Consider the following 19,539-nt stretch of genomic DNA (forward strand, 5'->3'; position numbering starts at 1 on the left):
GAGCATTCTGTTTAATCATTTCTGGTTATTTAGTGAGACCAGATTTACAAATTATTAAACCCTGCTAATGATTACTATAAGTGGACATTAATTAGCATTGACTAATCATGAGATTCTCCCTACACCCACTTGCTTATCCAGAGAACTTCTGCTGTTGATGGATACAGAAACGAGAGCCAGATGAATCAGGAATATTCAGAGCCATGGCAGAGCATTGCCTGAGTCAGAAGGGGGAAAATTCGCCGTAATTCTAGAAAAGTCCAGTGGATAATTACGGTGCCAGGAGGTGCCTTGTGCTGTGCCAGGCTCCTGCAAACCTGGACAGAGCCTGGAACCCCCCGGGCTGCCGTGGCAGGGGGAGATCAGCCCTTTTGGGGTCTGAGGTCCGTCCTTTGGGGGTCTGAGATCAGCCCTTTGGGGGTCTCCCAGCAGCACTGGGGTCTCTTCTTCAGCTGGAGGAAGAGCGTAGCAAGAGCCCCTCAAGCACCTTGCAGGGCGAAGGCGCCGGGCCAGAGCCCTCAGGCTGCGCTGGTTTGCTTTATTTTTTAAGCAATTATCGCCGAGGGGACTCGGGGCCCCGCCCGTGCTCCGGGGTGGGCAGGAAAGGGACATCCCCGCTGCTCCAGGAGCCGCGCCCGGTGCCCGGGAGGCTCCTGGGGCTCGGTGCCTGCCCCGCCCAGCTCTGCCCCGCCCCGCCCCTCCCTGCCCCGCCCCTCCCTGCCCCGCCCCGCCCTGCCCTGCCCCGCCCCACCCCACCCAGCCCAGCCCCGCCCCTCACTGCCCCGCCCCTCACTGCCCCGCCCTGCCCCGCCCCTCACTGCCCTGCCCCTCACTGCCCCGCCCCTCACTGCCCCGCCCCGCCCCTCACTGCCCCGCCCCTCACTGCCCCGCCCCGCCCTGCCCTGCCCCGCCCCACCCCACCCAGCCCAGCCCCGCCCCTCACTGCCCCCGCCCCTCCCTGCCCCACCCACCCAGCCCAGCCCCGCCCCTCACTGTCCCGCCCCTCCCTGCCCCACCCCACCCAGCCCAGCCCCGCCCCTCCCTGCCCCGCCCCTCCCTGCCCCGCCCCTCACTGCCCCGCCCCTCACTGCCCCGCCCCTCACTGCCCCGCCCCTCACTGCCCCGCCCCTCACTGCCCCGCCCCTCACTGCCCCGCCCTGCCCCGCCCCTCACTGCCCCGCCCCTCACTGCCCCGCCCTGCCCCGCCCTGCCCTGCCCCGCCCCTCACTGCCCCGCCCTGCCCCGCCCTGCCCTGCCCCGCCCCTCACTGCCCCGCCCCTCACTGCCCCGCCCTGCCCCGCCCCTCACTGCCCGCAGCCATTAACAATCCCCCTGCAGTTAAATTGCAACAAATGAAACAGTCCAACACCTTCCCTGGGAGCTGCAGAGCCTGAATTCCAAATCCATCCATTCTATCTTTGGCATCATTTCAAAGTCTTCACATGATGGAATTTGGGGTGGTTTTCTTATTTTTTTTTCTCCTCTCTTTAGCAAGCTGCAAAATGTTTCAGCACACTCTGAGCATCTCCTCCTTTTAAGTTCTTATGCACATGTTTAATTTTTGTGGGGTTTTTCATTCGGTCTCTGAGGCTGATGCACAGGTCTCTGAAATCCTTTTCATCTTGGCTCATTGCACACGTGGAAATGGGGCTGCAACACAACCTGTTATGGCAAAGTTTCCCCTTCCCGCTCCGGGGATGAATTGCATTGCAGGGATCTATATTTGGAGCGCCGCTCTCCATCCTCTGCCTTTTGATGTTTTATACATTTGTCTGAGCTGCCTGTCTGCCGCTTCAGCTGGCTTGAAGTTATCAAAATTTTATCATTTTTCAAGCAGAAAAAAACCCCGACTTTCTCCAGTCCCCCCTGTACTGTTTTTCTCCTCGCCTGCAGAGCTCCAGCCCGTGCTGGGATCAGCTCCTGCCTCTGTCCCAGCGCGGGCAGGGCGGGTGGAACGGCAGCTGGGGCAGAGTTTGGGGCGGCAGAGTTTGGGCTGGAGGGGCGGCAGAGTTTGGGGTGGCAGAGTTTGGGGTGGGAGCGGTGGCAGAGTTTGGGCTGGAGGGGTGTCAGAGTTTGGGGTGGCAGAGTTTGGGGTGGAGGGGTGTCAGAGTTTGGGCCGGGAGGGGTGGCAGAGTTTGGGGTGACAGAGTTTGGGGTGGCAGAGTTTGGGGTGGGAGCGGTGGCAGAGTTTGGGCTGGAGGGGTGTCAGAGTTTGGGCCGGGAGGGGTGGCAGAGTTTGGGGTGGCAGAGTTTGGGCTGGTGGGATGGCAGGGAGGACGCTCTGAGCTCCCAACTCAGCCCCCGCCCGGAGCCCCATCTCCCACCACCCCGCCGGGGTGTGCTGGAGGTGTTGGGTGCATGGGCAGGCTGCTGAAAATCGCTGAATTCCTTGTCTTCTCTTCCTCCTCCATCGTACACTGGTTAGTCGCTCGATCCAAGTGATCCCACCCGGCTGGAGAGTTCGGGCGCGGGGAATTCAGGCGGGATGCTCCCCGGGATGGGCACAGCGCCCCTGAGCCGTGGCTTTGCTCTCCCCGCTGAACCCTGCAGTTATTCCCAGCCTCTCTGGGGTCTGGAGATGAAGCCCACGAGCTGCTGTTCCCGGTCCTGCTGTGGGGATTGGCAGCCCCGTGCTGGAGCCCGCAGCGGCTGCTCCTGCCAGCCTTTGGCTCCGAGCGGGGAGAAGGTGGGAAACGTCTCTGCTGTAAGGAAGGTCTGGCAAACTGCAGGCAAAAACGAATTTTCATTGCTTCTTAATGATGATTAGTGATTTTGATACTACTGATCACGTGTGTTCCCAGAACGTTTGATTAATGAGACCATTTCTAAGCAGAAATAATGAGCCCGTGGCAAAAATATGACAGGAACAGTGAGATCTGTCTGTTCATCCCCCTCATAAAAGGCCCCAACTGTAAAGAAATTCCTGAAGGTTGTAAACAAAACGCTCTTCCTCCTCCCATTTCCCTTTCCCTCCTCCCCAGGCCCCTCCATCAGGAGTCAGTGCACTGACTGGAGATCTCCTGCTTTGGGGTGGCGGCAGAGGACACCAACACCCTTCTGCTCAGAACAAACATGGATTGTAGAAGGGGAGTCAGAGACCGACTCCTGCAGATCAGTGGGAGCCTCTCCTACCACCGGGAAATCAACCCAGCAGGTGTCAGTGGGACGGAGCCACGGGCTGGGGGCTGCAGCTTTAGGAGGGATTTGGGGATAAATCCTTTCCTGGCACAGGTGCCCAGAGCTGCTGGGGCTGCCCCTGGATCCCTGGCAGTGCCCAGGCTGGACATTGGAGCAGCCTGGGACAGTGGGAGTGTCCCTGGGACAGTGGGAGGTGTCCCTGCCAGGGCAGGGGTGGCACTGGAGGGGCTGTGAGGTCCCTTCCCACCCAAACCCTTCTGGAATTCCGTGATTCCGTGAAAATTCCTGCCCCACGATGGTTCCAGACCTGGCTCCAGGAGTTTCCAGAATGGCCCTGGCTCCAGGGAGAGGCACTGGCACTGCCTGAGCTGGGCCCTTGCTCTGCCCCAACCCTCCAGCTCGGGGTTCCGGGAGGCAGAGTGGGCAATAAAGGTGCAATTAAGTTGAGACACAAGAAGAAAGAAGATAAATTATGGCCTTGCATTTATATAGCACATTTCATCCCAAACCATCGAGTTAAGTGATTGATATACAAATTACATTTCGAGAGCTCTCTCTACTCTCTCCATGCCTGACATGCAGATATATATAATGTAATCATTATTTTTTAAAGCAAACTTACTTATTAATGCAAACCCTACAATTGGGGTGAGCTCTTCTGGGCAAAGATGAATCAGAAGTGACAAAACTCCACCATCTCATGAGGAGCACGCTTAGGAATGAATGGAATAATTTAGATACTTGGATCCCTCCAACACAGCGAGTTCAAAGGCAAACAGAAAACGCCTCTGTTCTCTGAGGATTCAAAACAGAGTTCGCTAAAATGTAATTAAGCACAAAGTCCCTTGAAATCAATCATTTCCAGAAACTAATACCCACCTTGCTGATTAGACAGTGGGTGAGCCAGGGGCAATTAATGCATTAGTATGAAAATTGTTAACTGTGAGAGCAACCGGTTTTGATGGGATAATTGCTCTGAGGAAGACTCCTGGATGGTTAATACCAGAAAAAGTGATGTCTTTGGGAGAGGGGCAGCTTCTGTGTTAACAGCAGCTAATTAAAAGTGACCTAATTCTCATTAATAATCTTTTTGATTGGATACAAACTTGGAGCTGAGAGGCTAATTGGGACCATGGGCACGTGTCGCCCCGGCTGACGGCAGCTGAAGTTTTGTGCTTTGTCTCAGGGCGAAGAGGAGCTCTGTTCCCACTCCACGGCAGGGGAAGGTGGTTTGGAGCAGAAAGGTGAAGCTCTGGCTCCTCATTAAGTCACTTTTCAGCCTGTCCCAGGGCAGAGGGAGCACCCTGGTCCATCCCTGCCCAGACTCCTTTCCCTCTGCTCCAAAACTGCCTCGGGCACCTCTGGAGGATTCACCGCGGCTACAGAGGAACCAGGAGCTGCCTCGTTGGCTTCCCACCATCTCAGAGAGGACTTAAAGCAGCAGAAAGCTGTTGTGGCGCCGGAGGAGCTGAGTGGGTCCTTGTATTTACATGGTGTTATTCTGCCCGAGATAAAGCCTAGCTCGAAATCCCTTAACTCTTTTTGACAACAAATTAGTTTCAGATCAAGGGCTGCTGCTCTGTCTCAAAATATGACTTTCACTTCCAAATTATTCATCTTGCCAGAAGCTGCTGCTAACCAAAAGGGAAAAAAAAAAAAAAAAAAAAAAAAAAAAGGAGGCAAATTTTTAATGGTTTGTGTAATGTCTTGTTCACTTCTAGTTTTCTTCATAGAAAATTCTCTTTGTCACTTCATGCCAGAGAGTAAACTCTTCTGTCACAGTGATTCAGCCAGGCAGCCCAGGCCTTTGGGTGCAGAGCTCTCCGTGGGTGTTCTGCCACAGCAGATGGGGTGGCTGTCTCCTTGCCCCACCAAGGCTGGATTTTGGGACAAGGGACAGCAGCAAACGCATCAGCAGAAGTGCAGGATTTTGTTGTAAACGCTCCCAGTTGTCCTCTCCTCGCAGAGCTCCCATCCCCAGCTCCCCTCTGCACTCCTCAGGGGAGTTCATGAATGGAAGCTCCTCTCGCTGAACTTCAGCAGGTGTCCTGGCTGCAGCTGGAGCAGGGCTGGGACAACTCTTCTGTCGGCTGAATGATTAATTGTATCCCGCGGAAAATCATTCCACAGGCACAACAATCAGCGCTCAGTGTTTCCAAATGTTAGTTTCTTCTATAAATGGCTGTTAGCGAAAAGCAGATGGCAGAGATAATTCCGGGTCTGCTGCAAACGCTCAGCCTGTCTGCCTGTTGCTGTCTGCGCTCAGGCTGGGCTGCAGCTCTCTTCTCAGCTCCTGACAGACTCTGATTGATGGGGATTTTGTCTGCTGGTTGATTTACAGACCTCGTGTTCTGTGACTGGCTCTGAGCTGCGGAAGGTCCCCGTGAGGCTGGAGGAAAGGCTCAGTTTTGGTGTCCCCTCACAGCAGCAGGGACAGCTCATTGCCCCAAGCCACTGGAAAGGGACAAACACTGGGGGAGCACCTTTGGGCTTCATGGCTTCTTCATCACTTCCCCTGGGCACCTGAGCAAAGAGATGCTCCGCCAGCTGTTGGCAGGGAGAAGCTGAATTACGGAAATCCCTTCGGTTCCCCGAGGCTGCTCCTGTGCCTTGCAGTGCCCAAGAGAAGAGCGGGATGGCAGAACTCCTGTTCCCACAGCAAAGGGCCCCTCTGGGGTTTTTGGATGGCTCCTGGGTGAAGGAGTTTTGGTCTGTGGCTGCCCAGACACCCCGGGGTCACCAGGAGACCCCAGCCCGTGTCCCTGAGGCTTTCCCGTGTGGATCCCACCTCCCACTGCAGCTGCTGCATTGCCCCTGTCCCCTGAGGGCGACCAAAAGCCAGGCGGAGCGGGGCCGTGTCAGGCAGCTGTGATGTCAGCTCTGATCGCCCCGGTTCTTACCCAAACTCCAGGAGAATCAGGGCCTGTGAAAACATTTGGAAATGTGAAAAACAGCCCTCAACAAACATCGAAGTTTCCACTCAAACCTATTTGTTCTGGTGCTCCAGCTGCAACTTTTCATGCTACAAAAGCAAATCCTTTGTGAAATTCAGATGTGAGTGCCCCAAGTCAAACCCCAAAGCCTCGAAGTTCACGTGTATCACAAGGACAGAGAAAGGTCTCTGCTCCTCAATGAGTGTGGAACTGTCTCTGAGGCCGAATTGCCCGTGTAGGACGTCCCTCACTACTGTAACACCAAGGGGAGGTTATTTTTGTGCAGCTTTAGGTCTTGGAGACGATCCAGAGGCAGCTCTTACGATCCTTGCTGACTCCGGGCTGACTCACACCCTTAACTCACACACGCCATTGTCTTTATTCAGATTTCCCACTTACACTGCAGGCATCTGACATCGCTTAATTACAGCTCTTTTTTCCCCGCCCCATATTCCTTTTGTTTCTCCCCTTTATATTTAGCAGGTTTATAAAGGGGTAGAGCAGGCGTTAATGAAGACGTTCGGGTTTCAAAAGTCTTTGGTGGCACTGGAGAGGGATGGAAAAATTCTACCCACGGAGCGAGGAGAGGTTTTACCGAGCCCTGCCTGGTGCTGGAGGAGCCTGGCACGGAGCCTGACACGGAGCCTGGCACGGAGCCGCCAGGGCCAGCAGAGCCCCGGGGACAGCGGCCACCCGCGGGAAAAGGCCAGCGCAGGGCCTTAAAGAGGAAACGGCTGAAAATTCAGTTTTGCATCAGAGTTTGCCTCCAGCCGGGATCTCCTTGAGGGGTTTGCCGAGGCTCTGACAGGGCGGCTGCTCAGGGGGTCCAGGCACAGCCCAGGTGAGCTCGGGGGAGTTCGAGTGAGCCCAGGTGAGCCCAGAGTGAGCTCAGGGTGAGCTCAGGTGAGCCCGGGCTGAGCCCAGGTGAGCCCAGGTGAGCCCTGAGTGAGTTCGGGTGAGCCCAGGTGAGTTCGGGTGAGCCCAAGTGAGCCCAGGTGAGCCCAGAGAAAGCCCAGGATGAGCTCAGGTGAGCCCAGGCAGAGCCCAGATAGCCCGGGCTGAGCCCAGGTGAGCACAGGTGAGCTCGGGTGAGCCCTGAGTGAGTTCGGGTGAGCCCAGGTGAGCCCAGAGTGAGCCCAGAGTGAGCCCAGGTGAGCCCAGGCAGAGCCCAGATAGCCCGGGCTGAGCCCAGGTGAGCACAGGTGAGCTCGGGTGAGCCCAGGTGAGTTCGGGTGAGCCCAGGTGAGCCCAGGTGAGCCCAGAGTGAGCCCAGGTGAGCCCAGAGTGAGCCCAGGTGAGCCCAGAGTGAGCCCAGGATGAGCTCAGGTGAGCACAGGCAGAGCCCAGATAGCCCGGGCTGAGCCCAGGTGAGCACAGGTGAGCTCGGGTGAGCCCTGAGTGAGCCTGGCTGAGCCCTGGCTTCTCCCTACACTTGGCTGGTGCAAGGCTGAGAACTGGGGCAGAGCTGCAGCGGCCAGAGCTCCCTGCAGGATCTGCAGACCAACTGAGAGCTTCAGAGAACCGAATTTTGATGAAAACCAGAAACAAAATTGTATGAAAAGGAAAAGTATTCTTTCTGTTTCAAAGAACCTGTGCATTTTCCAGAACATTCCATTGGCGTTTCTGAACCCAAATACCTGCAGATTAAGAAAAATGCATTGAGGAGTCTCCAGAAACACGAGCAGATAACAAAGGCAGCTTTTACCCTTCCTTCCCCTGTCTGTTTTATTTCACAGCGAGAGAGGAATAGAGAACTGTGTGGAAGGCAATTGGAAAAGGCAACACTCAGCAAAGAATTCAAATGGTGCGACCAACACGGCTTTCAGAATAATAAATGGCTCATTTCACTTATCAGCTGCACGGTTTATTATTGTTATTATTATTTAAGTCTGGATTCAGAATCTTTATTCAGTGATTTGGATTTATCGATGTCCCCTGTGGCAGATCAATACTTTCCTAGAGAACAGGGAGTAAAAATCCATCCTGCTCTGCCCGGCAGTAAAGGCAGGGCAGCCTGGAGTGGCCGGGGGAGTGTGGGGTGTCAGAGCTGCCGGGGATGGACGCTGGCAATGAACCAAAACCAGAGGGGATTCCTTCCCCGGCCCAACCACGTCCCGTCAGTGAATGGGAAGTCTCAACCTCACTTCAGTGCCCCTCTGCTTCTCCTTTCAGACTCTCTTTGTTGTTGTTGTTTTTGGTTTTTTTGGATTTATTTATTTATTTGGTTTTTTTTTTCTTTTTTTTGGCCTTTTTTTTTTTTTTTTAAGGGAAGAAAAGAGAATCTGAAGAATTCTCCAATGTTTGTAGAGCACACAGAGACTCCTGAGAGACAGTGAGAGTCCAAGAAACGAAACAGGAATGAGATAAAACTTCAGCTTATCCTTACTTTTCCTACTTTATAACAGAATTATAGATGAACTTTTTTTTTTCTGTTTGAACTTTTCTTCTTGAATCCAACTGTCTTTTTGTTTCTCTGGATTCCCTCAGGGCTGGCCTCTCCATTTCCATGCCTGCTTATTCCAGCCTGGAATCTGCTTTCCTCCCGAGAACACAACCAGGAGCCTTTGATTTTGCTCGTGTCTGGATGCTCGTGCTCAGCTGATGAGCAGATCCGGACTCGCCTTTGAAGAGGCAGACACCAGCCTGGAGTTCTGGGAGCTCCAGTAAACAGAGTTCATCAAAGCCCAAATAGGAAAGTGGATAATTCAAACGTATTAAACCTGCCCCTGTGAGATGCTGGTCCTTGCTCAGGAGGGCAGGGCCCTTCATGCTCCAACTTCCCGCGTTTTATCAAGGATAAAAACCCAGGACTGCTCATGAGAGAAAAACCATTTATGAGGATTTTTGTTTTTCTCCCATCTCCAAACCATTTTTAACACGGCTGAGTGGATATGAGGCATTTTAAAGTAATTTCTTATCTAGCCAGAGAATTAGGAAAGGAAATGTTGGTTGGAACGAAGTGTTCCTTCAGTGCAAGGGTTTTTCTCTCCCAGCTGCTCTGCCTTCGAACACACGGAGAGGTTGCAGTTATTTGTTTTGTAGTGCCAAAGGTACTGTACAAGTGCATATATTTATGACGCTCTCTGAGATCAGATTTATTACAGAGTTTAACCCAATTTACATTAAAATTAAAGCTGACCTCAGTCACCCCGTTTTATGATCATTTCAACACCAGCCTAAGCCGGATCGTTTCTTCCTTGGTGTTTGGTACAAGCACTCTGAAAGAGTTTGGGTGGATTTGTACCTTCCTCTCCTTGGCTTTACTGCATCGGGTTTTTTCTTTGCTTGTTTTTCCTGCCATTTCACTTAATTGTAGTGTTGTTAACCCCATCCTCCAAACCCGAAGAGCCCCTGGCAGGACACAAACCCCAGCACACCCTCTCCTTGCCCGTCCCGTGAGCTCAGGGAGCAGCTTTGGGAAGGAGCGTGTCAAGAACTGATGCTAAAAGGATTTCTGCCCGTCTCAGCCGCGCTTTCCCTGCCACATCGACTCCAGCATATGTCTGCAATCCACCGGGGCAACACAAGCGGCTCAGCGGCCACATGACTGCACTTGGGAGCTAAAAATACCCTGCCGGAGTGAACACATCCAGTTCTTTATGCAAAACGCCTTGTTAAGTCTCTGTTTGCACTGCTGATAAAATGTGTGTTGAAATATCCACGGCCCTGATGTCTCATGTTCACAGAAAAGGGCTTTGGCAGCCAAAAATCCCACCCACCACCAAGGCTCGAACAGCAGGCGCATTAATCTGTGTAATTGCTCTTTGATTCCTCCATCCGCGGCTGTTTTGAAGGTGAGGTGTTTGCCGGCCACACCTGAGCAGCTCCCAAAGCAGAGAACAGTCCAAATGAGACCACGGGGAGAGGAGAGGAGCCGTTCCAATCCAAGAGTCACCCAGGCTGGAAAAGCTCTCCGAGCTCACCCAGTCCCCCCGTTCCCCCAGCACCGCCAGGGAATGTTCCCAAGTGCCACCGCCAGGGCTGGTGACCCCAGCACTGCCCCGGGCAGCTCTGCCAGGGCTGGACAAAACCTTGGAGAAGGAATTCTCCCCAATATCCAATCTGAGAAAAGATCGGCCCCCGCCCCTGTAGAGCTCCTCTGTGGAGAGCAGTGTGCTCCCCAATGTGCTCAAATAAATACACATTTATTTATCCACTGTTCATAACCTTCCACAGCAGCCTCCAACCATTTCTGTAAAGCACAGTAAAACTATTTATGGGAGGAGGAGAGACAGCAGAGTTGGTCTGAGGACAGACTCATTTTCCTCCATTCTGAGCTGTCTCTAGCTGGAATTTGTGCATCTGCATAAACCAGCTCCACGCCATGAAAATCAAAAAGCCTGAACCCTGTGAATAACAAACATCGGTAAAAATGCATTAAAAAAAATCCATGATACTTTTTTTTTGCTGCGGAACAAGAAACAGCTTTGGGCGTTTATGAGCTTTTCATGAAAGATGCAAAGGGCTGCAAAGAGCCGCCTGTGTGGGCAGAGGAAAGGCAGAGGAAACCCAGCTCCGTGCTTTTGGTGCTTTTACTCCGGCAGGAACTGGTCCTGAATGGGTCTTTGTGGCGCTGATCCCCCGGGAGCAGCAAACACACGGGCTCTGTTCTCACACAGAGCTGAGGAGGGAGCCCCTGCTCCTGCCGCCGGAGTCTGTCACCGCGGGATGTCCCACGGCCAAGGAGCAGCTCGGTGACACCCCGAGCCGGGCAGGGCACAGGGACACGGGCAGGGCACAGGGACACGGGCTGGGCACAGGGACACGGGCTGGGCACAGGGACACGGGCAGGGCACAGGGACACGGGCAGGGCACGGGAACGGGCTGGGCACAGGGACACGGGATGGGCACAGGGACACGGGCTGGGCACGGGAACGGGCTGGGCACAGCGACACGGGCAGGGCACAGGGACACGGGCAGGGCACAGGGACACGGGCAGGGCACAGGGACACGGGCAGGGCACGGGGACACGGGCAGGGCACGGGAACGGGCTGGGCACAGGGACACGGGCAGGGCACAGGGACAGGGGCAGGGCACAGGGACACGGGCTGGGCACGGGAACGGGCTGGGCACAGGGACACGGGCTGGGCACAGGGACACGGGCAGGGCACAGGGACACGGGCAGGGCACAGGGACACGGGCTGGGCACGGGAACGGGCTGGGCCGGCCTGGAGCCTCCTGCCTCGGGAGAATCTCGTGCTCCGACAAGAGCCTTTACTCTGTGGAACACTCGCCCAGGGCCTCGGCTCCTCCACGCTGAAATTCCGCCCCGGGAGCTGCCGAGAGCCGGCGCCTTGTCCCCGGAGCTGTCCCTGCCGTGGGAGCTCCAAAGCTGCCTGTCTGTCCGCCCGGGAATGTCCCTGGGGCATTTATCCCTGGGGACACAGCCGGGGACAGGGGACACAGCCCCGTGACACGGCCACGTGCGGGCCCGCCTGTCCCCCCCAGCGGTGTCACCCACGCTGTCACCAGGTGACACCGGCACCTCCCAGAACATTTCCCGAGGTCCCAGTCCCGGGATCTTCTCTCCGCGGCTGTCAGCAGATGTGACACTCGGATAGGGAGCAGCAGAGACTGCTCCTGACAGCTCACTGAGAGAAATAGGAGGGTAAATGGATGGAAATAAAATGAGGAACGAGGTGACAGAAGGGGCTTTATTTGATAGAAAGGGTTTTAAAGTGGGATGTCTGAATGGCCTCGTTAATCATCACCTGCAAACAGGGAAAAGCTTTCCTTTAGGATCCCGGAATTGGCGGGGGTGGAAATGACCTTTAAGATCATCCAGTCCAACTGTCAGGGCAGCACCGGCCCCCTGCTCACCGCGAAACCTGTCCTCAGGGGCCACATCCACACGTTCTCGGACCTTGCAGGGCTGGAGACTCGGTGCATGGCTGGGAGCTCCCCGGGCACTGCAGGGCCGGGCTGTGGGCACTGAGCTGGGCACAGAGCAGGCACAGAGCTGGCACTGAGCAGGGCACTGAGCTGGGCACTGAGCAGGCACAGAGCAGGGCACAGAGCAGGGCACAGAGCTGGGCACAGAGCTGGGCACAGAGCAGGGCACTGAGCAGGGCACAGAGCAGGGCTGTGGGCACTGAGCAGGGCACTGAGCCAGCTCCCCTCCCCGGGCAGCCCAGCCTCCCTCAGCCTCCTGCCTGCCTCCAAAAACCCCAGCTCTGAGAAAATCCCCTGCAGAGAAACCTACAGAGAGCCTTCCCGAACCTCAGACACCCAACACTCCTTAATTAGCCCAAAGCTTTCCAAGATTCACACTGAAAACACACAAAAATCCTTTATCAATAGTTTTGAAGTGGGCAGAGGCTGGTACATGTCCCTGATTGCCTGGGCAGGGGAGAGGGTTGTTCTGTGAGCTGCTCTGGGCCACCTTTGGTGGTGGTTTTATGTCTGAGCACTCTGACACTGCTGAGGGGAACTGTGGCCCCGGGGAAGGCGCCTCTGGAGAGGCTCTGGAGTGCACAGGGCACCAGGAGCGTGTGTGCCCCTGAGGAAATGGATCCTTCACTTCCCTCAGAGCTGGGCTCCTCTCCCCGCCCAGCACACAGGGAACACCACGGGGCATTTCCCAGACCCTGAAATCCACCCCCAGGACGGGGAGATCTGCCCTGGTCCCCCCAGCCCTCTGAAATATCAGCATCATTTTTAACCCTCCCATTCAGGAGGGCGGCCTGTGGCACTGCCACGAGTGCCCCAAGGTGCTCCTCTAGTTCTTCTAACAGATATTTCCATAATAAGCTTTTCACTGGAGAGAGAATTCACATGAAACAGCTTTTCTTGCCCAATGTTCCTTCTCATTTTTCTTCCTTGTCTCTGGCTAACATCTGTTGAACAAAACTGGTAACAACGGGGGACCTGCTGTAGTCATTCCAGGGCTGCACCATCACTCCAGATCCTTGGGAGGGGAAAATCCAAACTGCCCTCGTGCCCAAAAGGCTGCAATGATGTCCCAAGGGCAGAACCTCCCGCCCAGACCGCAGCTCGTGCCTTCCCCAGCCCGGGTTAAGGAGGATTTGAGTGGAACATGAAAACACTTTGGCCATGTGAAGAATAAATAACAGTAAGGCAAGTAGTCCACCACAGACATGTTAGAAATGGAGAAAACAAGGTCCTGTAATGACTGAGATAAATAAAAGCAGTCCCCCAAGCCCCTGATAGATTTTCTACTTCTCCAAAGCCTTATGAGTCTCTTGTTTCTGCAGAATTAAGCCAGAAATCTAAAAATCATTAGCTACATTCTGTTTTTTTCCCTGCTATTGCCATTTCTGGTCTAATTAATAATCTCTCAGAAGTATCTTTAGTCCTCTGGCATTTCAATCCCTGCAGGAGCAGTGTCTGCTGTCCAGCAGGAGATGGAGCTCCACGGGATGAGCATCCCCCAGGCAGGGACAGGAGCAGGACACTGTGACCCCACAGGGACAGGACACTGTGACCCCACAGAGGGACATGATGACCTATGTATGGGGTTATAGATCACCCATCCATGGGGTTATTGATGAGTTACCAGTGAGTTATTGGTGAGTTACCAGTGAGTTATTGGTGAGTTACCAGTGAGGTACTGGTGACCTTGGGGTTATTGGAGAGCCCTGCAGGAGGACTCCCCCGCACACCGGGGCACTCACTCGGGAGCAGCAGCAGCTCAGGAGCTCAGCCCCGCGGTGTGGCAGCAGCCAGAGGAGCCAGGCAGGCTCTGGCACACCCAGGACACCTCCAGGAACACCCTCGTCTGCTTGCAGTCAATATTTAGACTCTCACTAGGCATCAGCTCCTTATTCTGTTAACACTCAGAGCTGGGAGACAGGTTTGGAATTGAAGCAGCCACGTTTCCTGGCATCTTCTCCTCCAAATAACTGGCAAACTTATTTTTGACACGTATTTGCATTTCCACAAAGCTCTGTGTTTGGATGGACTTCCCCATTTCTGTGCAGGGTTTCCCTGTCAGGGGACAGACACAGGACACAGTTTGGTGACCAGAGCACAGGGAGGACTGGGAGTGAGGGTTTAACATCACCTAGCAGGGGAAATTCAGAGTGAGGGTTTAACACCATTCACTATTTCCATCAGCCCCTGCTCTGTTTCCCCTGGTGATCTGTTCAGCGTTATGCAGAGTTGTCACTGTTTTCCTTTCACAGCACAGTCACCGTCAGGTCCCTTCCCGAAGCCTCTCCCTGGGTCCTGGCTGTTAATGATCACTCCATCCCCATCCTGGAAACCCACCCAAGGCAGCAAATATTCGGGTTTATTGTTACTCTGGTGAGTTCCAGATCTCCCACCTCGTGCCCCGTGGGGCTGACACGGGAGTGGGCTCATTTCCCACCCCGGATCTGCACACGGCTGCTCTCTGCCCGACTGAGGGATGCTGCTGCTGAGGCACTCAGAAAGCTCCCAACACTTCTTCAGTCCCATCACAGCACAGTTAAATGTTTTCCTGAGTTTTAGACCAGGCTCTGACTCAAAGCAGGCTGCACAGAGGAAAAAAAAGGTCTTTTTGACATGTTTTGACCAATTTCACTGTTGCCACGAAGTGCTTTTTTCTTCTGCCATGCAGAGGAGGAATTGTTCCATCCAACTCCAAAGGGATGTCATTAATTCAGGCGTCTGTGTTATAAATGTGTGTTTGCCCGATATGTTCTGGGTGTCTTTCAGAGCCAAGCCTCTCCCACCTCATCGTCCTGCAGCACAACAACTATCACAGTCTGGAGCAATGCACCACTGAGGCAAATAATTATCCAAAAAAGTGATTAAATTAATTGACCGGGGAAGCGATTATGTGAGACTGTGGGGATAATTAAAACCAACCCATGTTTGGATGCATTTACAGCATGAATGCTCAGGGGCACGATGGCGAGTGGCCTTTTCAGCCCCATTCCTCATCCCCACCTGCCCGTCCGTGCAAACTGCGGCCAGAAAACCCCAAAACGGTTGGGGACCTTAAAGTTCATCCAGTGCCACCTTCCCTGGGCAGGGACCCCTTCCCAGGCTGCTCCCAGCCTGTCCAGCCTGGCCTTGGCCCCTGCCAGGGCTGGGAATTTCTGTCTGCAGTTTCCCAATGGCATTCCTGAGGCCGGGGCTCCCAGGGAACACGGCTGGGATCTGCAGTGTCACAGAGGCAGCACAGACAGGGTCAGAGCTGTTGGTCACCTCAGGACTCACAGAGGACACCCTCAGGACAAGGTTTGAAGGCAATAAAAGGGGGTTCTGGAATTGTCTGGGTTTAGTTTGACTTCCAGAGCAGACAGGGAGCTGGGAAGAGCTGCCAGGGGAGGCTCTGGAGCCAGAGGGTGGAAACAGAATTCAGGGGATCCATGGACAGCAGGTTTGTAAAAGGCTCCTGAAAGCAGCAGGACTTGGCCCTGCTCTGGAGCTAAACCCCAGATTTTGTACTGGAATTGGTCTGGGGTGTTCCCTTGCTCTGCTGGGATGGAAAGAGCTGGGACAGCCCTGGGGGCCTGTGGCACAGGATCCCTCCTGCCAGGAGATGTGCCAGTGCCAGGGAATGTCCCTGTGCCAGGAGATGTCCCCTGTGCCAGGAGATGTCCCCATGCCCTGTGCCAGGGAATGTCCCCTGTGCCAGGAGATGTCCCCTGTGCCAGGAGATGTCCCCATGCCCTGTGCCAGGGAATGTCCCTGTGCCAGGAGGTGTCCCCGTGCCCTGTGAGGGCCCTGCAGGGACATCCACGGGACACCTCAGGCTCCAGCTCTGGGAGCACCACGGGGCTCCTGCTCAGGTGGGATCTGCTGGGAGCAAGTTTGCTTGGATGGACATAAACTCCTCAGAGCAAAGATCATCTGAGCAGGAGGAAGATGGATGGGCAGTCTTAATTAACTGTTTCTTGTGTCATATTCTTAATAATTTGGTTGCTATTCCTGCAGTCTGTTACAAACTTCATTAAATTTACTTGCCTCAAGGGCATTTCTACCTCTTATAATCAGCCTCTCTCCTGTCAAAGATAAATTGCCTGATGGGATAAGTTGATCCTACACAAATGCAGCTGGCTTTGAACTTGTGGTGATAAGTAGCACCAGACAGGAGGTTTTTCTGTTGTTTATCTTTGTACTGATACGGCATGAAATAAAAATGGGTGTCGCTTTGCTGGCTGAGCCACATCCATCAGGCTGAGCAGAGATCAGAAAATACTCCTCAACTCCAAGAAACAAAAGGAGGTAAACTGGAACACTTAAGAATAGACTTTTGGTTCTTTGATGTGTGCATTTAATATTGATGTGCTGAGGTGATCAGTTTCAAAATCTAATCTTTTCCCCGCAGATCAAAACCAAGTTCCGTTCACAGGATGGTTTGGGGCTGGAAGGAACCTCAGAGCTCATCTCTGCGGCTTTTTTTAGATATTTTTGGTAGATATTTTTGAGAAACAGCTGCCAGGGGTCCCTGTGTCCTCCACCTGCTGCTGTGCAGGGACCAGGATCAGTTCTGTGATTGCAGAAGCTCCTGGGCTTCAGTGCTGATGTGGGTGTAATCTCCTAATTAACACATCTTTTAAAACGCACTTAATGCCTATGATAAAGAAGCATTGAAACTTAATGCACTAACTCAATAACAGCATAACCTACTTCCTTCCAAATAAGAAGGCAGGGAATTATTAGACATCAATGCATCATTTGCTAATGAGTTGTAATTCCGTGTTAATTTACCAACCAGCTGATTAGATATGGGAGATTTACAAAATATAGTGGAGATTATGGTTCCAGAAAACCAACTCAACATCAGGGGGAAAAAAAAAAAATCATTAATTTTTTCTCTATGGTGCACCTGGAATTATTAATTCGTTGGCATTTAAGTGAAATTCATTGAAGAATATTCTGAGCTGACAGATTATAACATTGGAATTAACACAGGCAGGAGCACAAAGTTTCCACTGCAGCGCTCAGGAGAACAAGGATCCCACACGTTAAATCACTGCCAGTTCAGGGGTGAGAATATCCGTGTAAATTCTGTGTGCTGGCCCCGTGTGTGTCCGAGGGTCAGCTGCTGCTCCTTTTCCCAGGAATGTGTGAATCCCGGCAGGTCCAGACAAAGCAGCAAGAGGGAGAATCCCAGTGCAGTGTGGTGGGAACGCGGAGTGCTGAGAGGCCTCGGAGCGCGGAGAGCAGCAGAAGAGCAGAGATGACATTTCTCACAGTGAGAAGTGCCTCACTCCGCTGAAACTTGAAATAACCAAGAAGAAAGAACCTAGATAAAAAGCTCGTGGGTATCCAGAACAGCTGCAACATCAGGAGGGAAAAAGGCACAGGAGATGAGGGTTATTGTTGCCCTGGACTGTGAAGTATTTCTGTCCTCACACCCAGAGCTGAGCACCTACTTCCATACATTAAATCCGGAGTGAGAAATGCCCACGGGGAGTACCCAGGGATCTGCTCACACCCTTCGTCACTGCAGCAGGGGAAAATCAAAACCCCAAATTCTGCAGTTTCTCTGCAGCCAAAGGGAAGTGGGAGCTCCCGTCCTGGACAGGACACGGCTCCGTGCTCAGTGCTTCTGTCTCACAGTGCTCCTGATGTCGGTGAAAGCTGCTCCGGATCTGATCAGAAACGGGAGCAAATGGCCTTGAGCCGCCTCTTGGTGTGCACTGAGGTGGAGCACAAACACAGCCCAAAGGGCCCTGCTGCTGTGCCCGCTGCAGCTCCTGCATCCCCCGGGCCCGGGGAACAGCGCTGCCCTGCACCGGGGCTTTCTCCTGCATCCCCGACCCTGAGGAACAGCGCTGCCCTGCACCGGGGCTTTCTCCTGCATCCCCCGGGCCCGGGGAACAGCGCTGCCCTGCCCCGGGGCTTTCTCCTGCATCCCCAGCCCTGAGGAACATCACTGCCCTGCCCCGGGGCTTTCTCCTGCATCCCTCGGGCCCGGGGAACAGCACTGCCCTGCCCCGGGGCTTTCTCCTGCATCCCCCGGGCCCGGGGAACAGCGCTGCCCTGCACCGGGGCTTTCTCCTGCATCCCCGACCCTGAGGAACAGCGCTGCCCTGCACCGGGGCTTTCTCCTGCATCCCCCGGGCCCGGGGAACAGCGCTGCCCTGCACCGGGGCTTTCTCCTGCATCCCCGACCCTGAGGAACAGCGCTGCCCTGCACCGGGGCTTTCTCCTGCATCCCCGACCCTGAGGAACAGCACTGCCCTGCCCCGGGGCTTTCTCCTGCATCCCCCGGGCCCGGGGAACAGCACTGCCCTGCCCCGGGGCTTTCTCCTGCATCCCTCGGGCCCGGGGAACAGCACTGCCCTGCCCCGGGGCTTTCTCCTGCATCCCCCGGGCCCAGGGAACAGCACTGCCCTGCCCCGGGGCTTTCTCCTGCATCCCCCAGCCCTGAGGAACAGCACTGCCCTGCCCCGGGGCTTTCTCCTGCATCCCCGACCCTGAGGAACAGCACTGCCCTGCCCCGGGGCTTTCTCCTGCATCCCCGACCCTGAGGAGCAGCACTGCCCTGCCCCGGGGCTTTCTCCTGCATCCCCCGGGCCGAGGAGCAGCACTGCCCTGCCCCGGGGCTTTCTCCTGCATCCCCCGGGCCCGGGGAACAGCACTGCACTGCCCCGGGGCTTTCTCCTGCATCCCCCGGGCCCTGAGGAACAGCGCTGCCCTGCACAGGGGCTTTCCCTCCCTGCTGCACAAGGGGAGAGACACAAAAGCAGCAGATGCTCCGTGTTTGCCCAGACGTGATGCAGAACCATGGCAGCAGACGAGGAGGGCCACAAATAATTCCGGTGCTCCCGAAGAAAATCAATGTCCTTATCAAGAGCAAATGGTAGCTGCAGTTATGAATATTTAACATCGAGTGTTGCCATGAGTTCAGAAATGCCTCCTATGCCCCCAACGCAGCCCTGTAATAAATGCTCTGGTCTTGTGGGATACTTTTTAATAAAAAGAAATCAGAAGCATTAAAGCTAAGCCATTAAGTGCTGGAAGTAGTCCTGAATGCCAAATGCAATCTGTGCAACCCATCACTTTATCCCAGCCCTAAGTCTGGGCCCTCCCTCAAAGATTTCAGATTTATTCTTTTTTCTGTGATAAACCATGAAATGTTCTTTGTGTTGCTGAACAAAGAGCAGGTTCAGGTGGCTTCAGCGTGGTACCAGTCCTCAGGTGAACTGAGCAATAAATCAGCCCGTTCCTGCCCGTGTCACTGCTGCTGTTATTGCTGCAGCCATCCAGGGAAACCAGAGTCTGCCCAGATCTGCCATTTGGGGCAGCTGGGGGGTGGAGTCATCCCTCAGGAGCACCAAACCAAACACATCTGGCCAAACATCTGCACTAAAGCTGTCACTGTTAAAGGATCCCAACCAAACTATCCCCACCCCTGTGCAGCCCTGGAGTGAGAGCACAGCCTCTGCCCAGCCCCTGCCCAAAAATCTTTTCAAATCCTTTCAAAATGTATAAAGTTATTAACAGAATTAATCTTTGAAAATGACAGTGTTTTGTAGCTACATCCATTACATTTCAATAACAAGCC

This window comes from Sylvia atricapilla, chromosome 25 (genome assembly GCF_009819655.1).
Source record: "Sylvia atricapilla isolate bSylAtr1 chromosome 25, bSylAtr1.pri, whole genome shotgun sequence".
NCBI classification, from domain to species: domain Eukaryota; kingdom Metazoa; phylum Chordata; class Aves; order Passeriformes; family Sylviidae; genus Sylvia; species Sylvia atricapilla.